The sequence below is a fragment of the Phyllobates terribilis genome, unplaced genomic scaffold (genome assembly GCF_046119375.1).
Source record: "Phyllobates terribilis strain yellow unplaced genomic scaffold, ASM4611937v1 Scaffold_4__5_contigs__length_816908805, whole genome shotgun sequence".
NCBI classification, from domain to species: Eukaryota; Metazoa; Chordata; class Amphibia; order Anura; family Dendrobatidae; genus Phyllobates; species Phyllobates terribilis.
This window is the reverse complement of record NW_027362764.1, coordinates 616645778-616666828: the sequence shown is the minus strand read 5'-3', so window position 1 is coordinate 616666828 and position 21051 is coordinate 616645778. Positions and strand designations below refer to the sequence as shown.

Here is a 21051-nt window from a genome sequence, read left to right as displayed (position 1 = left end):
AGATGTGGACAAGTAAAAGACCATTTCCTCCTAGCCATGAGAAAGCTAAGAGGTTGAATTTCACCATCTGCAAGCTCTTGGCTACAGAAATGCTGCCTTTCCGCCTGGTGGACACAGAGGATTTTCGAGACCTTATGTCCGTCGCAGTGCCCCAGTACCAGATGCCCAGTCGGCACTACTTCTCAAAGAAAGGTGTGCCTGCGCTCCACCAGCATGTCGCACACAACATCACCGCTTCTTTGAGAAACTCTGTGTGTGACAGGGTGCATTTCACCACAGACACTTGGACGAGTAGGCATGGACAGGGGCGTTACATGTCGCTGACTGGGCACTGGGTAACTATGGTGACAGCAGGACAAGGGGCTGCTGTCCAAGTCTTGCCGTCCCCACGAGTTGTGCGTCAATCCTCTTTATGTCATTTTTCCTCCACTGCTTCTGCCTCCTCAACCTCCTCTCGGTCTTCCACCTGCACCCAAAGCCTGTCTGGTCATGCCACAAGCTTTCTAACTGCGCAGAAGGGATCCTGCACACCTCCTTACTATGCTGGCAGTAGGGCTCAACGTCATCAGGCGGTTTTTACATTGAAATGTCTGGGAAATGTGAGTCACACAGCTGAGGAGTTGTGGTCAGCTCTGGAGAACCAATTTCATGAATGGTTGTCTCCACTGGACCTGAAACCAGGGAAGGCCGTGTGCGACAATGCTGCAAACCTGGGTGCGGCCCTTCGCCGGGGCAATGTCACACACGTGCCTTGTATGGCTCACGTGTTGAACCTGGTTGTCCAGCAATTTTTAGCCCACTATCCCAGACTAGATGGCCTTCTGCAGAGGGCACGGTCGCTGTGTGCTCACTTCCGCCGTTCGCATCCCGCAGCTCAGCGACTTACATCTCTACAGAAGTCGTTGGGCCTGCCACTTCACCGGCTAAAATGCGATGTGCCTACCCGGTGGAATTCAACTCTGCACATGTTGCAGCGACTGTGGCAGCACCGACAAGCCCTGGTGCAATACGTTCTGACGTATAGCCTGGGCCAACGAGATTCAGAGGTGGGGCAAATCACGCTGGAGGAGTGGTCTCAGATCAGGGACCTATGCACCCTTCTGCACAGTTTTGAAATGGCGACGAAGATGTTTAGTGCTGACGATGCCATTATCAGCATGACTATTCCGGTGATTTACATGCTGGAGCACATGTTAAACAGAATTCGGAGTCAGGTGGTGGCACAAGAGGAGGTTGAGGAAGTAGAGGAGGAGGAGTTGTATGCGGAAGGGCTAACATCTGCAAGGTCCAGACGGTCGGCAGCACCAGGGCGGCAGGCATGTGAGGGTGGGGGAGATGATTTTACCAGGGCGCATGGTAGCAGCCAAACTAGTGAGGAAGGTGCAGGAGCCCAGGAAGAAGTGGAGGACGAACTGATGGAAGACTCATCAGATGAGGGAGACCTTGATCACATTTCTGTTGTGCGAGGTTGGGGGGAGAGGACAGAGGAAGGAAGCATGATTGTTACCTCGCCACCAACACAACAGGGACTTGGTGCTCCTGGATGCGCAACACACATGAGTGCCTTCTTGCTGCACTACCTGCAACATGACCCTCGAATTGTGAGAATTAGAAATAATCCTGACTACTGGGTTGCCACACTGTTAGATCCCCGGTACAAAAGTAAATTTGCAGAAATTATTCCTGCCATAGAAAGGGATGCACGCATGCAGGAGTATCAGCAGAGACTGTTGCAGAATCTTACATGTGCTTTTCCACAAAATACCAGTGGTGCACGTAGTGAATCTCACAGTTCCAACTTGCCAACCGTGGTCTGTATGCAATTGTTCAATAAAGGGCCCAAAATTAAGATAACATAGATGGGAGAGGTCTCTATGAATAGGAATTCCTAAGTATTTGATACCCTGTGAGGGCCAGGCAAAGGGAAAGTTGGACTGGATGGAATCCTATATGGATTTAGGGAGGGAGACATCGAGGGCCTCAGACTTCGCTGCATTGATTTTAAAATTTTACCATGTAACAAAGTGATCTATTTCAGCCATAACAGCAGGGATGGATATATGTGATTGAGTGATATATACTAGGACATCATCAGCAAATAGAGAGCACTTGTACTCGGTGCCTCCCACCTCAATCCACCTAATATTGGGGTTATGGCGAATTGATGAGAGCAGGTGCTCCGTCACTAGGATGTATAAGAGAGGGGACAGAGGACATCCCTGCCTTGTCCCATTGGTGATTGTGAAAGGTGATGAAAATGTTCTGACGCACCCCCTGGGCCTTGGGACACCCGGAGCCGGACCCTTTTTGGTGGATGCTGGTGGTTGTAGTCTTCGTGGCGGCGATCCGGTTCCGTGGCTCAGGGCGGTCAAACCAGTGGCGGAACTATTTATGTGGTTTTGATGTTTAAATGTCCGACTACGCCACCCGTGGATTGCGGTCAGAGTGAACCGCCGCTACAGGGCAGACCGCTAAGGCTGGTGTTGTGGGTGCAGCAGAGCGTAGCATAACTCCCCACGGGAGGAGTATAGCCTCAGGGCAGTGTATGCGGAGGATGGGGGTGATGGTGCAGGGCAGCAGCAGTAACGACACGGAGTCAGTGATGCAGTTCAGGGCCTTTACTCACAGTTCTTATTATCCAGACCACGTCTGCAGGTAACGGCTGCCCACGTCGTACTGTGCTCACCAGGTGAGGGGCTCAGACAACTCCCAGATAACTTTGGAGCGCTTCACAGGACCCCCTTTGTGTGTCCTTTGTCTGGCCTTTCTTACCAACACTTCTGTCCGGCTGCCTCGGGCCTCCTCTTGGTAAACTTGGCGCCAGTTTCCCTGACCCTATGTGGTGCCTTCCTAGCGGGTGGAGCAAGGGGCTGCGCCACATAAAATGTCAGAGCCTCCGGTTTCTAGCTGAGGGTCGTTTCCTGCCTCCACTAGTTCGGGGACCGGTCTCCCCCTTTGGCCTGACCCCTCCACGCAGGTGGATTCGGGCGTGCGGTGGCGACTCGCCCGTCCGCACCCCTGGGATCCCTTCATTCCTCGTTCCTGGAGCCTTCTCCGCTCCTCTTCCTTCCTTCTCCCTCTTGCAGGCCTGGGCCTCTGTTACTAGGCCCGCCTCCGGAGCAGAGCTCATGCAGAGCCCCTGCTCCCTGCCACTTCTGCTCAGACTTCTCTGCACTGAACTAAGATGGTGCCCACCTTTTATACTCCCTTCTCAATGCACCCAGGAACTGCTTCCTCCCTGCTCCTGCACTGCAGGGTTCCCCTTCCTCAGTGTTCCCTCCCCCCACTCCAGCCAGGGACAGGGACTGTCGTGCCCATCTCAGGGGCATATTGGTCGCCCTGCCCCACGGCAATGTGGTGTAATGCATGCAGGTGTCGGGTCCTGATCCACACTCCATCCTTATCTGAGAGTGAGATATCACACCTCTGGGTGAGGTGCAATACGTCTGTAGCAACCGAGCCCTCGGTGCTACAGTTCCATTTATCTTCAGCCTAGGTGACGTATTGTGATACAGGGCCGTGATTTTGGCTATAAAAGGGTCCCCTAGACCCCTACCCCAAGCTTTTTAAGAGAATCATATATGGCGTGCCAGGAGACTCTATGGAATGCTTTCTCAGCATCCAACGAGAGTATCTACTTACAAATTTTTAACTGCATCTAGCCCAGGAAATACTTTGTGCCTAGTAGCAGTGTCTGCTAGTCAGCGGATTATCCCGGCTGTTAAGCAAGCTACACCACCTGTAGTTTGGACACTTAATTTTTTCAAAGGAAATGCTTCGGGACCATGGGATACTTAGTGAAGAGCATCAGGAGGCACCCCAAGGCATAGGGGCTGGGACTGGCACTAGGATGCCTTGCGGTGGACAGCCGAGCTCGATCCTTATAAAAGCTTTTTAACTGCAGCAGCTTTAGTGGACGCTACTGGAGCTGGAATTACGCGGCTGCTGGCATGAGACTTGCCCTCCAATAGATCCTTGTAAATGGATTTAAAGTGTATTCATTCAAATTAGAGGGACAATTTAAATTAAAAAGCTTAGAGCTGCCTCCACCACAGGGGGGCTCTCTCGACCCACCAGCGGACAGGCACCAGTATTGGGAGAGGGGGCTGGCCGTCAGGGTTCACCGCGGCTCTGGCACAAACCCGGCGACACGGGGGTGGCACGGGCAGGAGCGGACTGGCCGTCTCGGCTTCTCACTTTTTGGATTTTAGAAGGGCATGACATGCCTATATCTGTGTCTCCCCCTCCTTTTACTCCTCCACCTCTTTTCTTTTCGCATGACTATATGTACTTGTCACTTTTCCATGTGTTAGTTGTGTCTTCTGAGCAGTTTGTCAGCTTTTGGACACCTTTGAAGGTGTTTTCTATGTGTTTCTATGTGTTTTTGTTTGCCTGCCATTGGTTTTAACGGTGTTCGAAGGTGTTCGACGAACAGTTCGACGAACAGTTCGGCGAACACACGGGTGTTCGACGAACCGAACCGAACTCGAACACTACGGGGGTGGCTCAACACTAGTTATAATGCCCCCGGCGGCACTAAAAACTATCTCTGACAAAAAGCTAGCGGCCAGGAACTCCAAGGCGTAGAAAGACAGTTCATGCCACGTGTCCAGCTTGCATCTTCCAAAACTTCTTCCTCCTTGTCAGAGTATTCCATGTATCAGGGCCTGGGCGCTGGGAGGGTCTGAGAAAACTGTCCCAGACCTTTCACAGCGTTCTCCTGCCTCAGCCCATCTGGTTTGTGTCTTCCTCGCTTGTACTCCTTGGTTGTCCAGTGAACTTTCTGACTTTGACCTTTGCCGCCAGCATTGTCAAATGGGAATTTTTTTTTTGTTATAATTCTTCAACAAGGGCCTGAACTTAATATCTCCCAAAATGAACTCCTTCGGTTTCCTCCCTCTACTAACCTACCTATACCTGACTTTGCAATTTCCTTTGGTTGCTGCTACCATAACTCCCACTCGGCAGGGGAACATAAAGTCGGCTTTGTGTGCCAGACTGCCAACAGCCAAGACTTCTCTTTTCTCACCAAGAGTATTACTGTCTATGTTTTCTTCCCCCTCCTCCTCATTATCACCCATCCGCGCTGAGATGAGGCTAGGCTGGGTAGTATCACCCTGTACAGTTCCTTGCTCCACCCACAATGCCTCCTCTTTAATTGTGAGCAGGGAGCGTTTCAATAGATCGAGAAGCGGGATGGTGATGCTAATTATGGCGTCATTGCTGCTCACCATCTTGGCGGAGTCCTCAAAGTTTTGGAGGAGGGCACAGATGTCAGACATAGAATCATGGAATCATAGAATCATAGAATGGTAGAGTTGGAAGGGACCTCCAGGGTCATCTGGTCCAACCCCCTGCTCAAAGCAGGATTCACTAGATCATCTCAGACAGATGTCTGTCCAGCCTCTGTTTGAAGACGTCCATTGAAGGGGAACTAACCACCTCTCGTGGCAGCCTGTTCCACTCATTAATCACCCTAACTGTCAAAAAGTTTTTTCTAATATCTAATCTGTGTCTCCTCCCATTTAGTTTCATCCCATTGCTTCTAGTTTTTCCTTGTGCAAATGAGAATAAAGATGATCCTTCTACAATGTGACAGCCCTTGACATATTTGTAGACAGCTATTAAGTCTCCTCTCAGTCTTCTTTTTTGCAAGCTAAACATTCCCAAATCCTGCAACCGTTCCTCATAGGACATGGTTTGCAGACCAGTCACCATTCTGGTCGCTCTTCTCTGAACTTGCTCCAGTTTGTCTATGTCTTTTTTAAAATGTGGTGCGCAAAACTGTACACAGTATTCCAGATGAGGTCTGACCAAAGAGGAGTAAAGACCGATAACGACTTCACGTGATCTAGACTGTATGCTTCTGTTAATACATCCCAGAATTGTATTTGCCTTTTTTGCTGCTGCATCACACTGTTGACTCATGTTCAGTCTATGATCTATTAGTATACCTAAGTCTTTTTCACATGTACTGTTGCTTAGCTCTATTCCTCCCATTCTGTATATGCTTTTTTTATTTTTATTGCCCAGATGTAGTACTTTGCATTTTTCCCTGTTAAAAACCATTCTGTTGGTTGCTGCCCACTGCTCCAGTTTATTTAGGTCTTTTTGAATCCTCTCTCTCTCTTCTCTAGTATTAGCTATCCCTCCTAGCTTTGTGTCATCAGCAAATTTAATCAGTTTACCCTCAATTCCTTCATCTAAATCATTGATAAAGATGTTGAACAATACAGGTCCCAGGACGGAGCCCTGTGGTACCCCACTTGAGACATTCATCCAGCTGGATGTGAAGCCATTTACAACCACCCTTTGAGTCCGATCACTAAGCCAGTTATGAATCCACCTAACAGTTGCCTGGTCCATTGCATACTTGGTCATTTTTTCAATAAGGATGTTGTGAGATACTTTGTCAAATGCTTTGCTGAAGTCAAGATATACTATATCTACATCCATGCCCACTCATCAGGTCTTATGTGCGGAGGCTGACCTGAATGCCGAAGGACGTGTTGAAGCGGGTACTCAAAAACTACTCTCTGCTGCTCAAAATCATTCCAAACATCTGCAACGTTGATTTTCAATGAGTAGTCACATCGCACACCAGTCGGTGAGCTGGAAGCTACCAACGCTGCTGAAGCCCTGCCAGGGTGGTGGAAGCTGTAGCTGACTTTCTGATATGGGCACACACGTGGCGTACTTTCACAAGCAGCTCTGGCAGATCCGTGTAGATTTTGAGAAACTGCAGAACCACTAAATTGAGCACATGGGCCAGGCATGGTACATGTGCGAGCTTGAATAGCTTCAGAGATGACACCAGGTTTGCTGATACAGCTTTCAACAACTCTGCAACGGTGTGCGGTTTGTCACCTAAGCATACAGTCCTGCTTATTGTTATTGCCACACATGAAGTTTAAGTAAATAATCTGGAATATGTCCTGAAAAAATGAATCAAGTGATGGAGATGGAGGCTGAAGAGGAGGAGGTGTACAGGCAGCTGTAGAATGTAGGGGTAACCCTGATTGACCCAGGGCCCACAATCCTCTGCGTCGGGAGGACGTGTTCTGTCCCAGGGTCCCAGCTTCCACAATATTAATCCAGTGGAATGCATCAGTGAGATGAACCGTCCCTGGCCACATTCACTTATCCACGTGTTTGTGGTTAGGCGGTCCTTCCCACTTTAGTGCACTGGGAAGGGCACGGGTAATTTTCTGGGACCCATGCTTGTGGAAGGTGGAGACGATACAGGGAGAAATAGTGGCGACTGGGGACCGAGTATGGAAAAGTGGACAGCTCTTGGGATAACCCTGGACACTCATCTCTCCTTCAAGCCACATATCCAAGCTCTTTCCGCTTCCGAGCTGACCGAGCGAGAGGCCAGAATCTATAAATGGAAAGATGAACAATTCAGCTCTTCGAAGTGTCCCAAGTGTGGGATCAGTTGTCTCAGGGGACTCGGAATGGTGGGAGGAAGGAGGATCAGGGTGAAAAAGATGCCGACTCCAAGTAAAAAAAATCTCCCGGATCCGCTCATTTCTCAACCACAAATCTACAAAAACACTAGTGCACGAACTCATCATCTCCCTTCTCGACAACTGCAACCTCCTGCTCTGTGGCCTCCTTTCTAACAATCTTGCATTCCTATAATCTATCCTTAACTCTGTTGCCCGACTAATCCACCTGTCCCCTCGCTATTCCCTGGCCTCTCCTCTCTGTCAATCCCTTCACTGGCTCCCCATTGGCCAGAGACTTCAGTTCAAAACCCTAACCTTGGAATGCAAAGACATCCACAACCTGTTCCTCCATACATCTGTGACCTAGTCTCCCGGTACTTACCTGCAAGCAACCTCCAATCCTCACAAGATCTCCTTCTCTACTCCCCTCTTATCTCCTCTTCCCACAATCGCATACAAGATTTCTCCTGTGTATTCTACCTTCTCTGGAACTTTCTACCCCACCATTTCTGACTCTCGCTTACTGTTGAAACCTTTAAAAGGAAGCTGAAGACCCACCTCTTGCGACATGCGTACAACCTGCAGAAACCCTCGCTCCACCATACCGCTGCAAGACCAGCTCTATCCTCACCTACTGTATCCTCACCCATGCCTTGTAGACTGAACCCTCGCGGGCAGGGTCCTCTCTTCTCCTATACCAGTCACTGTCACATTTTTCAAGATAATTGTTTTTGCGATGTATACCCCTTTTCACATGTAAAGTACCATGGAATAAATGGCGATAAAGTAATAATAATAATAATGTGATCCAGACTCACATATACTGAGACTGGACCATGTGGAACACAGGGTGGTGGTGGTGGCAAACTGACTGGAAGCATTATCTGCTATCCAACCAACAACCTTTTCACACTGCTCTGGCTTCAATAGTGGTGTTCCGCGGCCCCCTAGAAATTGGGACGGGAAGGTAGTTCGACATGACCTGGGTGTTTGTTGTGCTCCCTCAACAGGCACAGTTTCATCTTGAACATTGGCCTCAGCGTGCACTATCACCATCCCCATAACGTCCACTTCCCCGCACCTTGACACACACCTTGTCCATTTTAAATGGAGTTTAAGATTTGTCACGTTGCCAAAAATGTCTGTATTATTACCGCAGTAATATAGGATCACGTCTGATGAGATGACCACAGTTTTAGGCAGTGCCCAGGGAGTCAGATATTCTTCCAGCCCCAGGGGTCTTCCCCATGCTGTTCCCATGTCACACACCACATGGCCAGATAAGGTTGTAAAATGTTAAAATGACATTTCCCGGTGAATGCATTTGTCTTGGTTGAAAGCAATGCAAAAGTGCAAAAACACATCAAAAACGCTACGTGTGAACATAGCCCAAGGTGTGGAGGAGAATTTTTATTTTTGTATATTTATTTTGCCTTATATACAAGTCATTATCCTGGAAAGGATGTTCCTTAACATATTTCCCAGGAAAATCCATTTGGTTTTGTTTTTGTATGTTTTATTGTGAGTCCGTAAAAGTGGCGTAATACCTCTGACGACATTGTTGACAGCAGCGACCTGGGAGTCAGAAATGCTTCCAGGGGTCTTCCCCATGCTGTTCCCATGTCATTTGAACACTGTTCCCATCGGTTTGGGCAATTTTACGGCCCTCTGCAGACTGCCGGAGGGGGCTGCCAGAAAAATGCTCGAGTTTCCCATAGACTTACATCGGACTCGTTGCTCGGACCGAGCACTCGAGCATTCCAATTTGCTCGACTCGAACAACAAGTACCCGAGCATTTTAGTGCTCGCTCATCACGAATAATAACATGAGCATGACATTAGCACTGTCCAGAACAGTTCAACCAGTAGTAAGGAGTTTCACATAGCAGCAGTCCGTGATAATTGTAAGAGGTGATAAACCCATTTTCAACATACTAGAATGCTGTAAAAAGTCCCCAATCCCCCTCTGCAGATCCCAAAAAAGACCTTTTACTATACTCATGAACAGTGTGGTCCGGTCCGATGGGTATTTATGGTCTTGATCTGGCGCCTCCTCTCTTTACGATTACCGTCCTCCTTGCCTGCTTCGCGTGGATGATGTGCCCTATGTCATCCACACAGTGTCCTCCATTGTGCTCCTGTGAAAGCTCACTTCTCTCTGCCCTGCGGAGGCAAAGAACTGTAGTGCGCATGCGCTGGGAAAGGCCAAAGAGCACAGATGACCTGGAAGTAAGGCTGGTGCATGCACACCACAATACTAGGGCAGAGAGAAGTGCGCTTGCACAGGAGCACGATGAAGACACTGTGGGTGACGTAGGATGCGTAATCCACACAAAGCAGGGAAGGAGGATGGTGAGAAGAGAGAAGGCGCAGGATCAAGAGCAGAGATGCCCATTAAAGTCGGACTGCAACGTAGGTGAGTATAAAATAAGGTAATTTTTGGTATCTGCAGAGTGAACTGGGGACTTTTTTTGCAGCATTCTTGAAAGCTGTAAAAGAGGCCATAATCTTGGTGGCCATTCTTTATATTGGGGAAAACTTGGTGACAGGTTCCCTTTAAGGTCCTCTACAGGACTTCTCATTCTTTTAAGATTTGATCACCTATTCTTCTCTTCTTCACCTTGTTTTATTGGTTGTCACACCGTTGGGGACCACAGGCACTCTCTGGTAAAAGTTTAGTCTAGTTTATACTGAGGCAGCCTAGAAACAGTGAGTCAAACACCCTATACTTGCAGCCTAGTGTCAGAATAGTGAAAAAAGTCTTCTGCCAGATACATCTGTAAAGCCAGATTACAGCTCCTTTACAGATACAAGATAAACTTCAGAATGTCTGCTCACAGCATAAGAAATCATCAGTGTGTGTGTAAAGCATCACAGCACATCCTCCCCAGCTTTCACCCTGCTAGAATTCATCAACTCTCATCACTATACAGATCCATTCTGCCTGTGAAGTACAATAGCTGAGGGAAAGACTAAACAGTCTTTGCCAGATCCAAAGTCAGATGAAAAATGTGTGGATTTAATCCAGAGTCCAGTGAGAAGGCTAAAGCTTACATGGAAAGTTAAAGAACACCTCAAAACTATTAAACAGGAACTCTCTTATAATCTTTTTTGTTAAGTATATAATTCCACATGTGTTAATTCATAGTTTTGATGCCTTCAGTGTGAATGTACAATTTTCATAGTCATGAAAATACAGAAAAATCTTTAAATGAGGTGTGTCCAAACTTTTGGTCTGTGCTGTATCTCTCTCAAAAACCTAATCCTCACTTGGCCTACGCTAAACAACAGCTTTATATGAATAATTATTTGCTTCAGACAAAAACCTGTTGTCTGAATGACCGACATCCAGCAAATGTTTCATTGTTTTATCTTGAGGGAAGACAGTAGAAAGTACCCCAGGTCCCTATGGCACAAGGACAATGATATCCACAAAGAGGTCATAAACTACTGGATGAAGGTACATGTCTTCGGCAACATCCCCTCACCTGCTGTGGCAAGCTATGGACTGAGACGGGCAGCCCAGGAAGATGAGAGTACGGTCTGATGCTCATCTATTTGTGGAGAACTTCTATGTAGATGATGGACTTAAGTCTTTGCCCACAAGTGAAGAGGCAATTGATATGCCCTCTAGAACCCAGAAAATGGTGTCTGCAGGAAACCTCAGGCTTCAAAAGATCATCTCCAACATCCAGGAGGTAATGAAGGAATTCCCATCCAAGGACCATGGAAAGAGTTTAAAGGACCTTGATCTGGGTTCTGATGTTCCACCTATGCAACGCAGCTTTAGTCTGCTGTGGGACATTAAACAGGTCATTCACATTTCAGGTGTCAGTCTGCGATAAACCTTTCACCAAACGAGGAGTCTTATCTGTTGTAAACAGCATGTACGAACCTCTTGGGTTTATAGCACCCAGTACTATTTAAGGCAAGATCCTGCTGAGACAGTTTACCACTGAGAACATAGATTGGGACACTCCCTTACCATCCTAGAAGCAACAAAGGTGGGAGACAAGGAAGAAGTCTCTGAAGGTTACATAGGTTGAAAAAAGATTTAGGTTCATCAAGTTGAATCTTTCTCCACCAAATATACATTTTGTCACTAAATTAACTATAACCCACAGTGTTGTGTAGTGAGGAAATGATCCAGCCCTTTATAAAAGCTGTTATAGTGTCTGCCATTACTACCTGTTCTGGTAGGGCATTCCACATTCTGACTGCTCTAACTGTAAAGATTAGAACCCTTTCCTATTCAGCTGCCAAAATCGCCTTTCTTCCACCTGTAATGAGTGCCCCCTGGTCCTTAGTATAGTCTTTGGAAGGAATAAGTCAGGTGGCAGTCCTTTGTACTGACCACACATATACAGTACAGACCAAAAGTTTGGACATACCTTCTCATTTAAAGATTTTTCTGTATTTTCATGACTATGAAAATTGTACATTCACACTGAAGGCATCAAAACTATGAATTAACACATGTGGAATTATATACTTAACAAAAAAGTGTGAAACAACTGAAAATATGTCTTATATTCTAGGTTCTTCAAAGTAGCCACCTTTTGCTTTGATGACTGCTTTGCACACTCTTGGCATTCTCTTGATGAGCTTCAAGAGGTAGTCACCGGAAATGGTTTTCACTTCACAGGTGAGCCCTGTCAGGTTTAATAAGTGGGATTTCTTGCCTTATAAATGGGGTTGAGACCATCAGTTGTGTTGTGCAGAAGTCTGGTGGATACACAGCTGATAGTCCTACTGAATAGACTGTTAGAATTTGTATTTTGGCAAGAAAAAAGCAGCTAAGTAAAGAAAAACGAGTGGCCATCATTACTTTAAGAAATGAAGGTCAGTCAGTTCGAAAAATTGGGAAAACTTTGAAAGTGTCCCCAAGTGCAGTTGCAAAAACCATCAAGCGCTACAAAGACACTGGCTCACATGAGGACCGCCCCAGGAAAGGAAGACCAAGAGTCACCTCTGCTTCTGAGGATAAGTTTATCCGAGTCACCAGCCTCAGAAATCGCAGGTTAACAGCAGCTCAGATTAGAGACCAGGTCAATGCCACACAGAGTTCTAGCAGCAGACACATCTCTTCAACAACTGTTAAGAGGAGACTTTGTGCAGCAGGCCTTCATGGTAAAATAGCTGCTAGGAAACCACTGCTAAGGACAGGCAACAAGCAGAAGAGACTTGTTTGGGCTAAAGAACACAAGGAATGGACATTAGACCAGTGGAAATCTGTGCTTTGGTCTGATGAGTCCAAATTTGAGATCTTTGGTTCCAACCACCGTGTCTTTGTGTGACGCAGAAAAGGTGAATGGATGGACTCTACATGCCTGGTTCCCACCGTGAAGCATGGAGGAGGAGGTGTGATGGTGTGGGGGTGCTTTGCTGGTGACACTGTTGGGGTTTTATTCAAAATTGAAGGCATACTGAACAAGCATGGCTACCACAGCATCTTGCAGCGGCCTGCTATTCCATCCGGTTTGCATTTAGTTGGACCATCATTTATTTTTCAACAGGACAATGACCCCAAACACTCCTCCAGGCTGTGTAAAGGCTAATTGACCAAGGAGGAGACTGATGGGGTGCTACGCCAGATGACCTGGCCTCCACAGTCACCAGACCTGAATTCAATCGAGATGGTTTGGGGTGAGATGGACCGCAGAGTGAAGGCAAAAGGGCCAACAAGTGCTAAACATCTCTGGGAACTCCTTCAAGATTGTTGGAAGACCATTTCTGGTGACTACCTCTTGAAGCTCATGAAGAGTGTGCAAAGCAGCCATCAAAGCAAAAGGTGGCTACTTTGAAGAACCTAGAATATAAGACATATTTTCAGTTGTTTCACACTTTTTTTGTAAAGTATATAATTCCACATGTGTTAATTCATAGTTTTGATGCCTTCAGTGTGAATGTACAATTTTCATAGTCATGAAAATACAGAAAAATCTTTAAATGAGAAGGTGTGTCCAAACTTTTGGTCCGTAGTGTATTTATACATATAAATGAGATCTCCTCTGAGACGTCTTTTTTTCTATGTTAAACAAGCTCAACTTTTCCAACTTCTCATCATATGAGAGGCATTCCACCCCTCATTATAATCTAGTTGCCTGCCCTTGAACTGACTCTAATTTCTGAGTATCCTTTTTAAAATGTTGAGTCCAAAATTCTAGATGTGACTTCACAGGCAGGGGTGGGATACAAATTTTTAACAACAGGTTCTGTGTTTGTGTGTAGGGAAACCACACCCATTTTTAAAGCGACACCCATTCACACACACCTTTTCCTCAAACATATACAAGTCGGGGCACAGTCAAACAGTTGAAAAAAAATAAATTGGAGTGAGATCAGAACAGTGCACTTTCTGGCCGGCGGCTGTGTGTGACAGCTGCATGTATTTCTATGCTGCTGTCTCACTTGGCTGACCGGCTGGCCAGGCTGTGCACTACATTTCTGATTCATACGACAGTCTGTCTGCGTCCTAATGATAATTAAAAGTAAAATCACTATAACCTTCCTGCAAACTGGTGTTACTCAAGTCCCATCCATGTCGAACAATGATGATTTTAATTGCAGAGTTAAATTGTTATATTTCCATAACTATAGTAATGTCAAAATAAATACTATACTGTGTGGCATGGTGTGAAAGGTTAAGCAATTTTAACTAAATACAAATTTCTTAGTTAAAAAATAACATGCAATTTACTGATTAGATATTTTAATATTCAACAGAAGATGCAAATAAAAATCCACATTAGACAATTATATACACGAACGTTACTGTCCTGGCATACAGTATGTACAGGACTGCACAAATTGTCAGCATGCATTGACAGGAAGCAGTACTGAGGTCTAGAAGTATCAGGACTGATTCAGCAGGCAAATAGAACAGTCAAGCAACAAAAAACATGCGAATTTGACCATGAATGGGTGGTCAAAAATTACATTACAACCAGAAAAAATGTAGTAAGAATATAAAAGAATTAGTTACAGTACAATGGGCCCCACATAGTCCTTCATACAGAATAATGGCCCACATAGCCCTCCGTACAGTATAATTGCCCCACATAGTCCTCCATACAGAATAATGGGCCCCACATAGTCCTCCATACAGAATAATGGGCCCCACATAGTCCTCCATACAGAATAATGGGCCCCACATAGTCCTCCATACAGAATAATGGGCCCCACATAGTCCTCCATACAGAATAATGGGCCCCACATAGTCCTCCATACAGAATAATGGGCCCCACATAGTCCTCCATACAGAATAATGGGCCCCACATAGTCCTCCATACAGAATAATGGGCCCCACATAGTCCTCCATACAGAATAATGGGCCCCACATAGTCCTCCATACAGAATAATGGGCCCCACATAGTCCTCCATACAGAATAATGGGCTCCACATAGTCCTCCATACAGAATAATGGGCCCCACATAGTCCTCCATACAGAATAATGGGCCCCACATAGTCCTCCATACAGAATAATGCATGACCCCGCATGGCGCTGCACACAGTATACATGGCCCCGCATGACACTGCACAATCGTATACATGGCCCCGCATGGCGCTGCACACAGTATACATGGCCCCGCATGGTGCAGCACCCAGTATACATAGCCCCGAATGGCGCTGCACACAGTATACATGGCCCCGCATGGTGCTGCACGCAGTATACATGGCCTTGCATGGCGCTGCACGCAGTATACATGGCGCTGTAAACAGTATGCATAGCCCCGCATGGCCCTGCATACATGGCCCCAGATTTAAATAATAAATACTCACCTCTGCCAATCCAACGCTGATCTGGTGTCTTCATATAACGCAGTCCTACCTGTGGGCCCATGCGCCGTCCGTCCCCTTTTCACAATCACTCAGCCACCCTCCTATGTGCGTGCTGTGCGCCCTCTCAGGAGGGCGCGTGCATAGAAGAGTGGCCGTGGCGGTCGCGATAGCTGCGACCGGGCGGCCCAAAACATCTGCTGGTGGACCGGCCTGGGGGGCATTTACCCCTCTGCTCCCTGACCCAGCCTGAAATCTTGCTTGCTTTTGCAGCTGCTGGTCTTGGTCTTAGAACATCTCCAAGTCCCACAATGTTATTCCTTAAGGTCGCTTTTGGCAGCAATCAGGAAGGAAGACAAGATCTTCTCCGATATATCTACAGAGGCCATTGCGGCAGTGGCCTGAGAACCTCAGAGGCCAGCAACAAGGTACATTGCGGATTTGTCCGTGTAAGGTCAAATTAACCCCAAAACATTATTATTTATTACTATAGCGACATTTATTCCATGGCGCTTTACATGTGAAAAAGGGTATACATAGCAAAAAACAAGTACAATAATCTTAAAAAAAAACAAGTCACCGACTAGTACAGGACGAGAGAGGACCCTGCCCGAGAGGGCTTACAATCTCCAAGGGATGGGTGAGGATACAGTAGGTGAGGGCAGAGCTGGTCGTGCAGGGGTATGGTGAAACGAGGGTTACTGCAGGTTGTAGGCATGTCGCAAGAGGTGGGTCTTCCTTTTGCAGGTGTCAAATGGTAGGCGAGGGTCTGATATGTTGCGGTAGAGAGTTCCAGAGTAGGGGGGATACATGGGAGAAATATTGTATGCGATTGTGGAAAGAGGAGATAAGAGGGGAGTTGAAAAGGAGATCATGTGAGGATCGGAGGTTACGTGCAGGTAAATACCGGGAGACTAGGTCACAGATGTATGGAGGAGACAGGTTGTGGATGGCTTTGTATGCCAATGTTAGAGTTTTGAACTGGAGTCTCTGGTCAATGGGGAGCCAGTAAAGGGATTGACAGAGGGGAGAGGCTGGGGAATAGCGGGGTGATAGGTGGATTAGTCAAGCAGCAGAGTTTAGGACAGATTGGAGGGGTGCAAGAGTGTTAGAGGTTAGGTCACAAAGTAGAAGGTTGCAGTAGTTGAGGCGGGAGGTGATGAGGGCATGCACTAGTGTTTTTACAGATTCTTGGTTAAGGAATGTGCAGATCCAGGAGATGGAGTCGGCAATAAGTTGAAAGGGCTTGGATGTGTAGTTTGAAGGAGAGATCAGAGTCAAGCGTTACTTTGAGGCAGCGAGCTTGTGGGACTGGGGAGAGTAGGCAGTCATTGACTTTGATGGATAGGTCTGTTGAGGTGATTGAGAGAGATGGTAGAAAGATGATGAATTCTGTTTTGTCCATGTTAAGTTTTAGAACTCTAACAGAGAAGATGAAATAGCAGACACTGTGGGATTCTGGTAAGTAAGGATGTGATATCAGGTCCAGAGAGGTAGATCTGTGTCATCAGAGGTGATACTGAAAACAGTGAGTCACTATGAGCTGTCCCAGGCCAAAGGTGTAGATGGAGAAGAGCAGGGTTCCTAGAACTGAACCTTGGGGGACATGCACACTTTGTTAAAAATCTTGAACTTAGTGCTGCTCTACCAGCAGTGGAAATTGCCAAAGTGACTCCTGAGCAGTACCATAACATCTCCACTGGCCTGGACCCAACTGATTGAGGAATAGGACTCACCGTTGCATCTAGCCTTAGTGACAATACATGGCTGTCACCTCCAAGCTTCCTACATGAGGATTCTTGTTCTTTTGATGCTAGCAAAGCATATGAACTTGAGAAACTGGATGCAGATGGGGAGATCAGACCAGCCGTCTCTAGATGCCACACATCTATGGTACCAAGGTTGAAGCTGAGGTATCGTCACTTGGAATGCCACTTAAACTGGTCATTGATCATGCAGGCTTGTACTCACCTGATGTACATGGCTCAGTGCCTCATAAGGGAAGGCATCACATGAAGCAGGAGACTACTACTGAACACAGCTTACGGTGAGGAGCATACCTGCACATACAGTACCTCCAGTCAGCTGTGTTAGGACATGGAACTTTCACCATTTGAATTGTTGGGTGGGTGGTGCAGCTTCTTCAATCCGAAGCCAGGTTTCTGATTTGAACTTGGATTATCTTATTGTTGTGGACTACAGGCCACCAACCATGAATTTGGAATTTACAACTGTTTAAAGTTTTGTTGCATATTTGTGTTTTCCTTTTGTCTTTCAGGTTTCAAGAATGGTGGCAGACATAATTGGAAGACATCACGTCAAAATGGGATCATCGTGATGTCAGATGGGGGGCATCAAGCCCCACGACTTGGGAAAAATGCCGGCAGTATTGTATCGTTGTTAAATTGTGCTGTTTCATTGCTATGCAATAAGATTTGTCCCCCTCTAAAAGTTTGCCCTTCCTCTCTCCCTGTCTCTCTCTGATGTAGCTCTGATGTCAGTGACCCCTCCCTTCTTCCTCATTCTTCTTCCTTATTCACTGTCTGTCAGCCATCTTAGAAGCTCATATGTTTGCATCGCCGGTGTCAGAAAAGTCTTTTTTACCTACTGTATGCGTGCATAACTTCAAGAATTCAGGTGGAAAATAAATCTTCTGGAACTTCATACGTGCCTCCTGCAGTCGAGTTCAAGCTAACTGGTGATATATCCAGCACTAGTTCATACTGAGGCAGCCTAGAAATGGTGCCTCAAGTGGCCTACACTTGCAGCCTAGTTATGAAGTCAGAATAACTTTTGTAATGTCAGTGAGAGGTTAGTAATTAACAAGTATTTTGCACACTTAGGCAATATAGGAGTGAAATCTAGGATGACTATGTAATCTAAACATCTTGATTGATATTTATTCATTCCCTAGTCTTCTCCATGTTTTGGAGATTGTTATTGAATTGGTCGACTAAAAGGGAAATACTGCTTTGATTTCAGTATGGTAGTTCACTATGCTGCTATAGCAACAACAATCCAAGGGCCTTTATAATGCTGTACTTCATACTCATTCTTGACATAAGAAATATGAATAACTGAAATCACTAAACAACATGTGCTGACACAGGAACACATACATGTACACATACACGTACATACAGTACATATATATATATATATATATATACACACCTATACACACATGTACATACACATGCACACACGAACACACACGTAGAAACACATACACGCACACACATACTAGAGATGTGCAGATCTTTTGAAATTCTAAGTCACCAATTTCGCAAAATTTTCCCTAAAAATTTGATTGGTGGCAAATACATTAGAGGATTTCAATACTGGAAAGCTTGTAATTGCTCATAAAATACACATGGATTAGAGTAAAGAGAAACAGACTCGCTGACCATAAGAGCTTACACTTTACAGGTGAGACTAAGACAGGTCCCGGCTGACCATAAGAACTTACACTCTACAGGAGTGATTGGACCCCGCTGACCATAAGAGCTTACACTCTACAGGAGAGATTGGACCCAGCTGACCATAAGAGCTTACACTCTACAGGAGAGATTGGACCCAGCTGACCATAAGAGCTTACACTCTACAGAAGAGAGAGATTTAGAGACTCTGGAGATGGAAAATGACTTTGTTGTCAAACTGTTCTCCATTGAGAACCGCTGATCTCTGATGGCCCAGGTACTGACCACCACTGTATAACGTATGATAATCTGCTAGATTTCATAGCTGCAGGGCCTTATGGTGAAGCAAACAAGGCAATGCAAAATGATGTGTGCCTGCCCTTTGATGGTTCATTAGTGGAAATTGTGCCAGACAAGATTTTTTTTATGAACTGCAAATCAAATCTTAAAATGTTCGAATTAACATGAAACTGCTAAATTCAGAAAATTTGATTCGGACTCGATCCTCAGCAAATTGATCCGCTTATCTCTAATACACAAAAGAAGAACCGTAGCACTACCGGTATGGTGCAGGAGTAGGGTCCCAAACCAGAACTTATGTGAAAAAACCTTGGCACTCAAAATGGTTAATTTGATGCAGAACATTTTTTTTAATGCAGTCCAGGAAAACAACAAACGTTTCGGCCAATATTGCCTTCATCAGCGCAATTTGACCGCAGGTGAGAACAGGACTGGAGGGGGAGGAGATGCTGTATCACAGTTGGTGCAGGTCCGCAGGCCTATGTCGCGTGTTTGTGGGAGAGACAGGTGGCTGGAACGCGGTATCCACCGTTTGGTCGTGTGTCCGCCATGGCATATTGGCCGAAACGTTTGTTGTTTTCCTGGACTGCATTAAAAAAAAAATTTCTGCATCAAAGTAACCATTTTGAGTGCTGAGGTTTTTTTCACATATCTCTAATACACATACATATATACACAAGCACACACACACACACGTAGTCAGACATGTACACGTATGTGTACACACACATATTCACATACATACTTGCACATGCACACAAATATTATATATTGCATATTACACATGCAATACAAATATATTCATATGTGTGCACATATAAACACATATATACATACATATGCACACACGTACACGCATACATACAAATGTGTATTCATATGTGTACACATATATATACACATGTACATACTGTACGTATGCACACACGTACACACATACGCACACGTGGGCGTTATACACAAATGATGCTCTACATTCCCAGTTGAAATACAATTTTACATTTAAATTAAACAAAAAGAAACATAACCTGGACCCATTCCATGCCTTTTGGCTTTCCTCTGCACTTGGCAAGCAGATGTCATAGTGTGATACATCCAATCATCAGAGAGAAGTCTCAGACCAGAGTGCTGCTTCAGAGATCTGGAGAGACAAGGAGAGGGGGGAAAAGAGAGAAGCAAAGTAGAAAGGAGGGGCTGCGAACCACAAGCAGAGAAAAGTGTTACCATGAGGTTAGCATAGGTAAAGGAGAAGCTGAGACAGAGCAGAAAGTAACAATTGAAAAAGAAGCCTTCCATAGACATAGGTTACATGTGAAATGGGACTAAGAATGATGTGCCTGAGAGTCTAACATAGACTTCAGCAGGGAGATGATCTCTTCTCTATAGGGTGTCAGGAGAGGAGCCACAGAGTGACAAGCACATCTCCAACAAGAGCAGCACATTGAACATCTCCAAAGCAGCCTGGAACAGGTAATTCCCATGTATCATTCTCTGTCTTTACTACTATGCAAATGTGCAAATGCATTACAGAAAAAGTATACATATATCATATTTTTTTCCCTCTAGATGTGTTATTTATTTAATCTAGATAGCGTCTTATAATATGGTATCATGATGAGTTTTACCAAATATCAAATACAGCTCAGCTACATCTGGCAAAGTCAGCTCTGCCATGAAATGATTCTAATCGATCTCTGTATAGTTCATTGCAGAAAATGTAATATATATTGTGTGTGATGACAGATTTTCTCCTAACTGTATATAATATATACCTACTGCATCTATGAGCCATATATGAATAAGAGTCACGCTAATCTCTAATGTCTGTAGACTGTTGGCTTTTCATATGGTTGCAGTGTATGCTTGTTTTGTGCTTTATTTATGGATGCAATGTTTTGATGAAAGAAAGTAACAATATGTAACATTCTGAGATTTATTTTACTGAGATCTGTGTAAAAAAAGACAGCTAATGATAATGGAAAAATATAGAAACAATCAAATTAATATAGACAATTGATTATTAGTGCCACCACTCATGTATAAATGATCAATATCGGCAGCCTCAGGGACCGAGACAGAAATGTGAATTAATGCCTATTAAA

The 21051-nt window shown here is 45.5% G+C and overlaps 1 protein-coding gene across 1 annotated transcript in view; it reads left to right on the top strand.

The window, feature by feature from the left end:
* The first annotated feature begins 20041 nt into the window (after positions 1-20041).
* Positions 20042-21051, top strand: part of OPRK1 (opioid receptor kappa 1) — a 280410-nt gene continuing 279400 nt past the window's right edge. The window contains exon 1 of the mRNA XM_073676726.1: positions 20042-20419. The gene's annotated coding sequence lies outside the window, so the exon portion shown is untranslated. The remainder of the gene's footprint in view (positions 20420-21051) is intronic.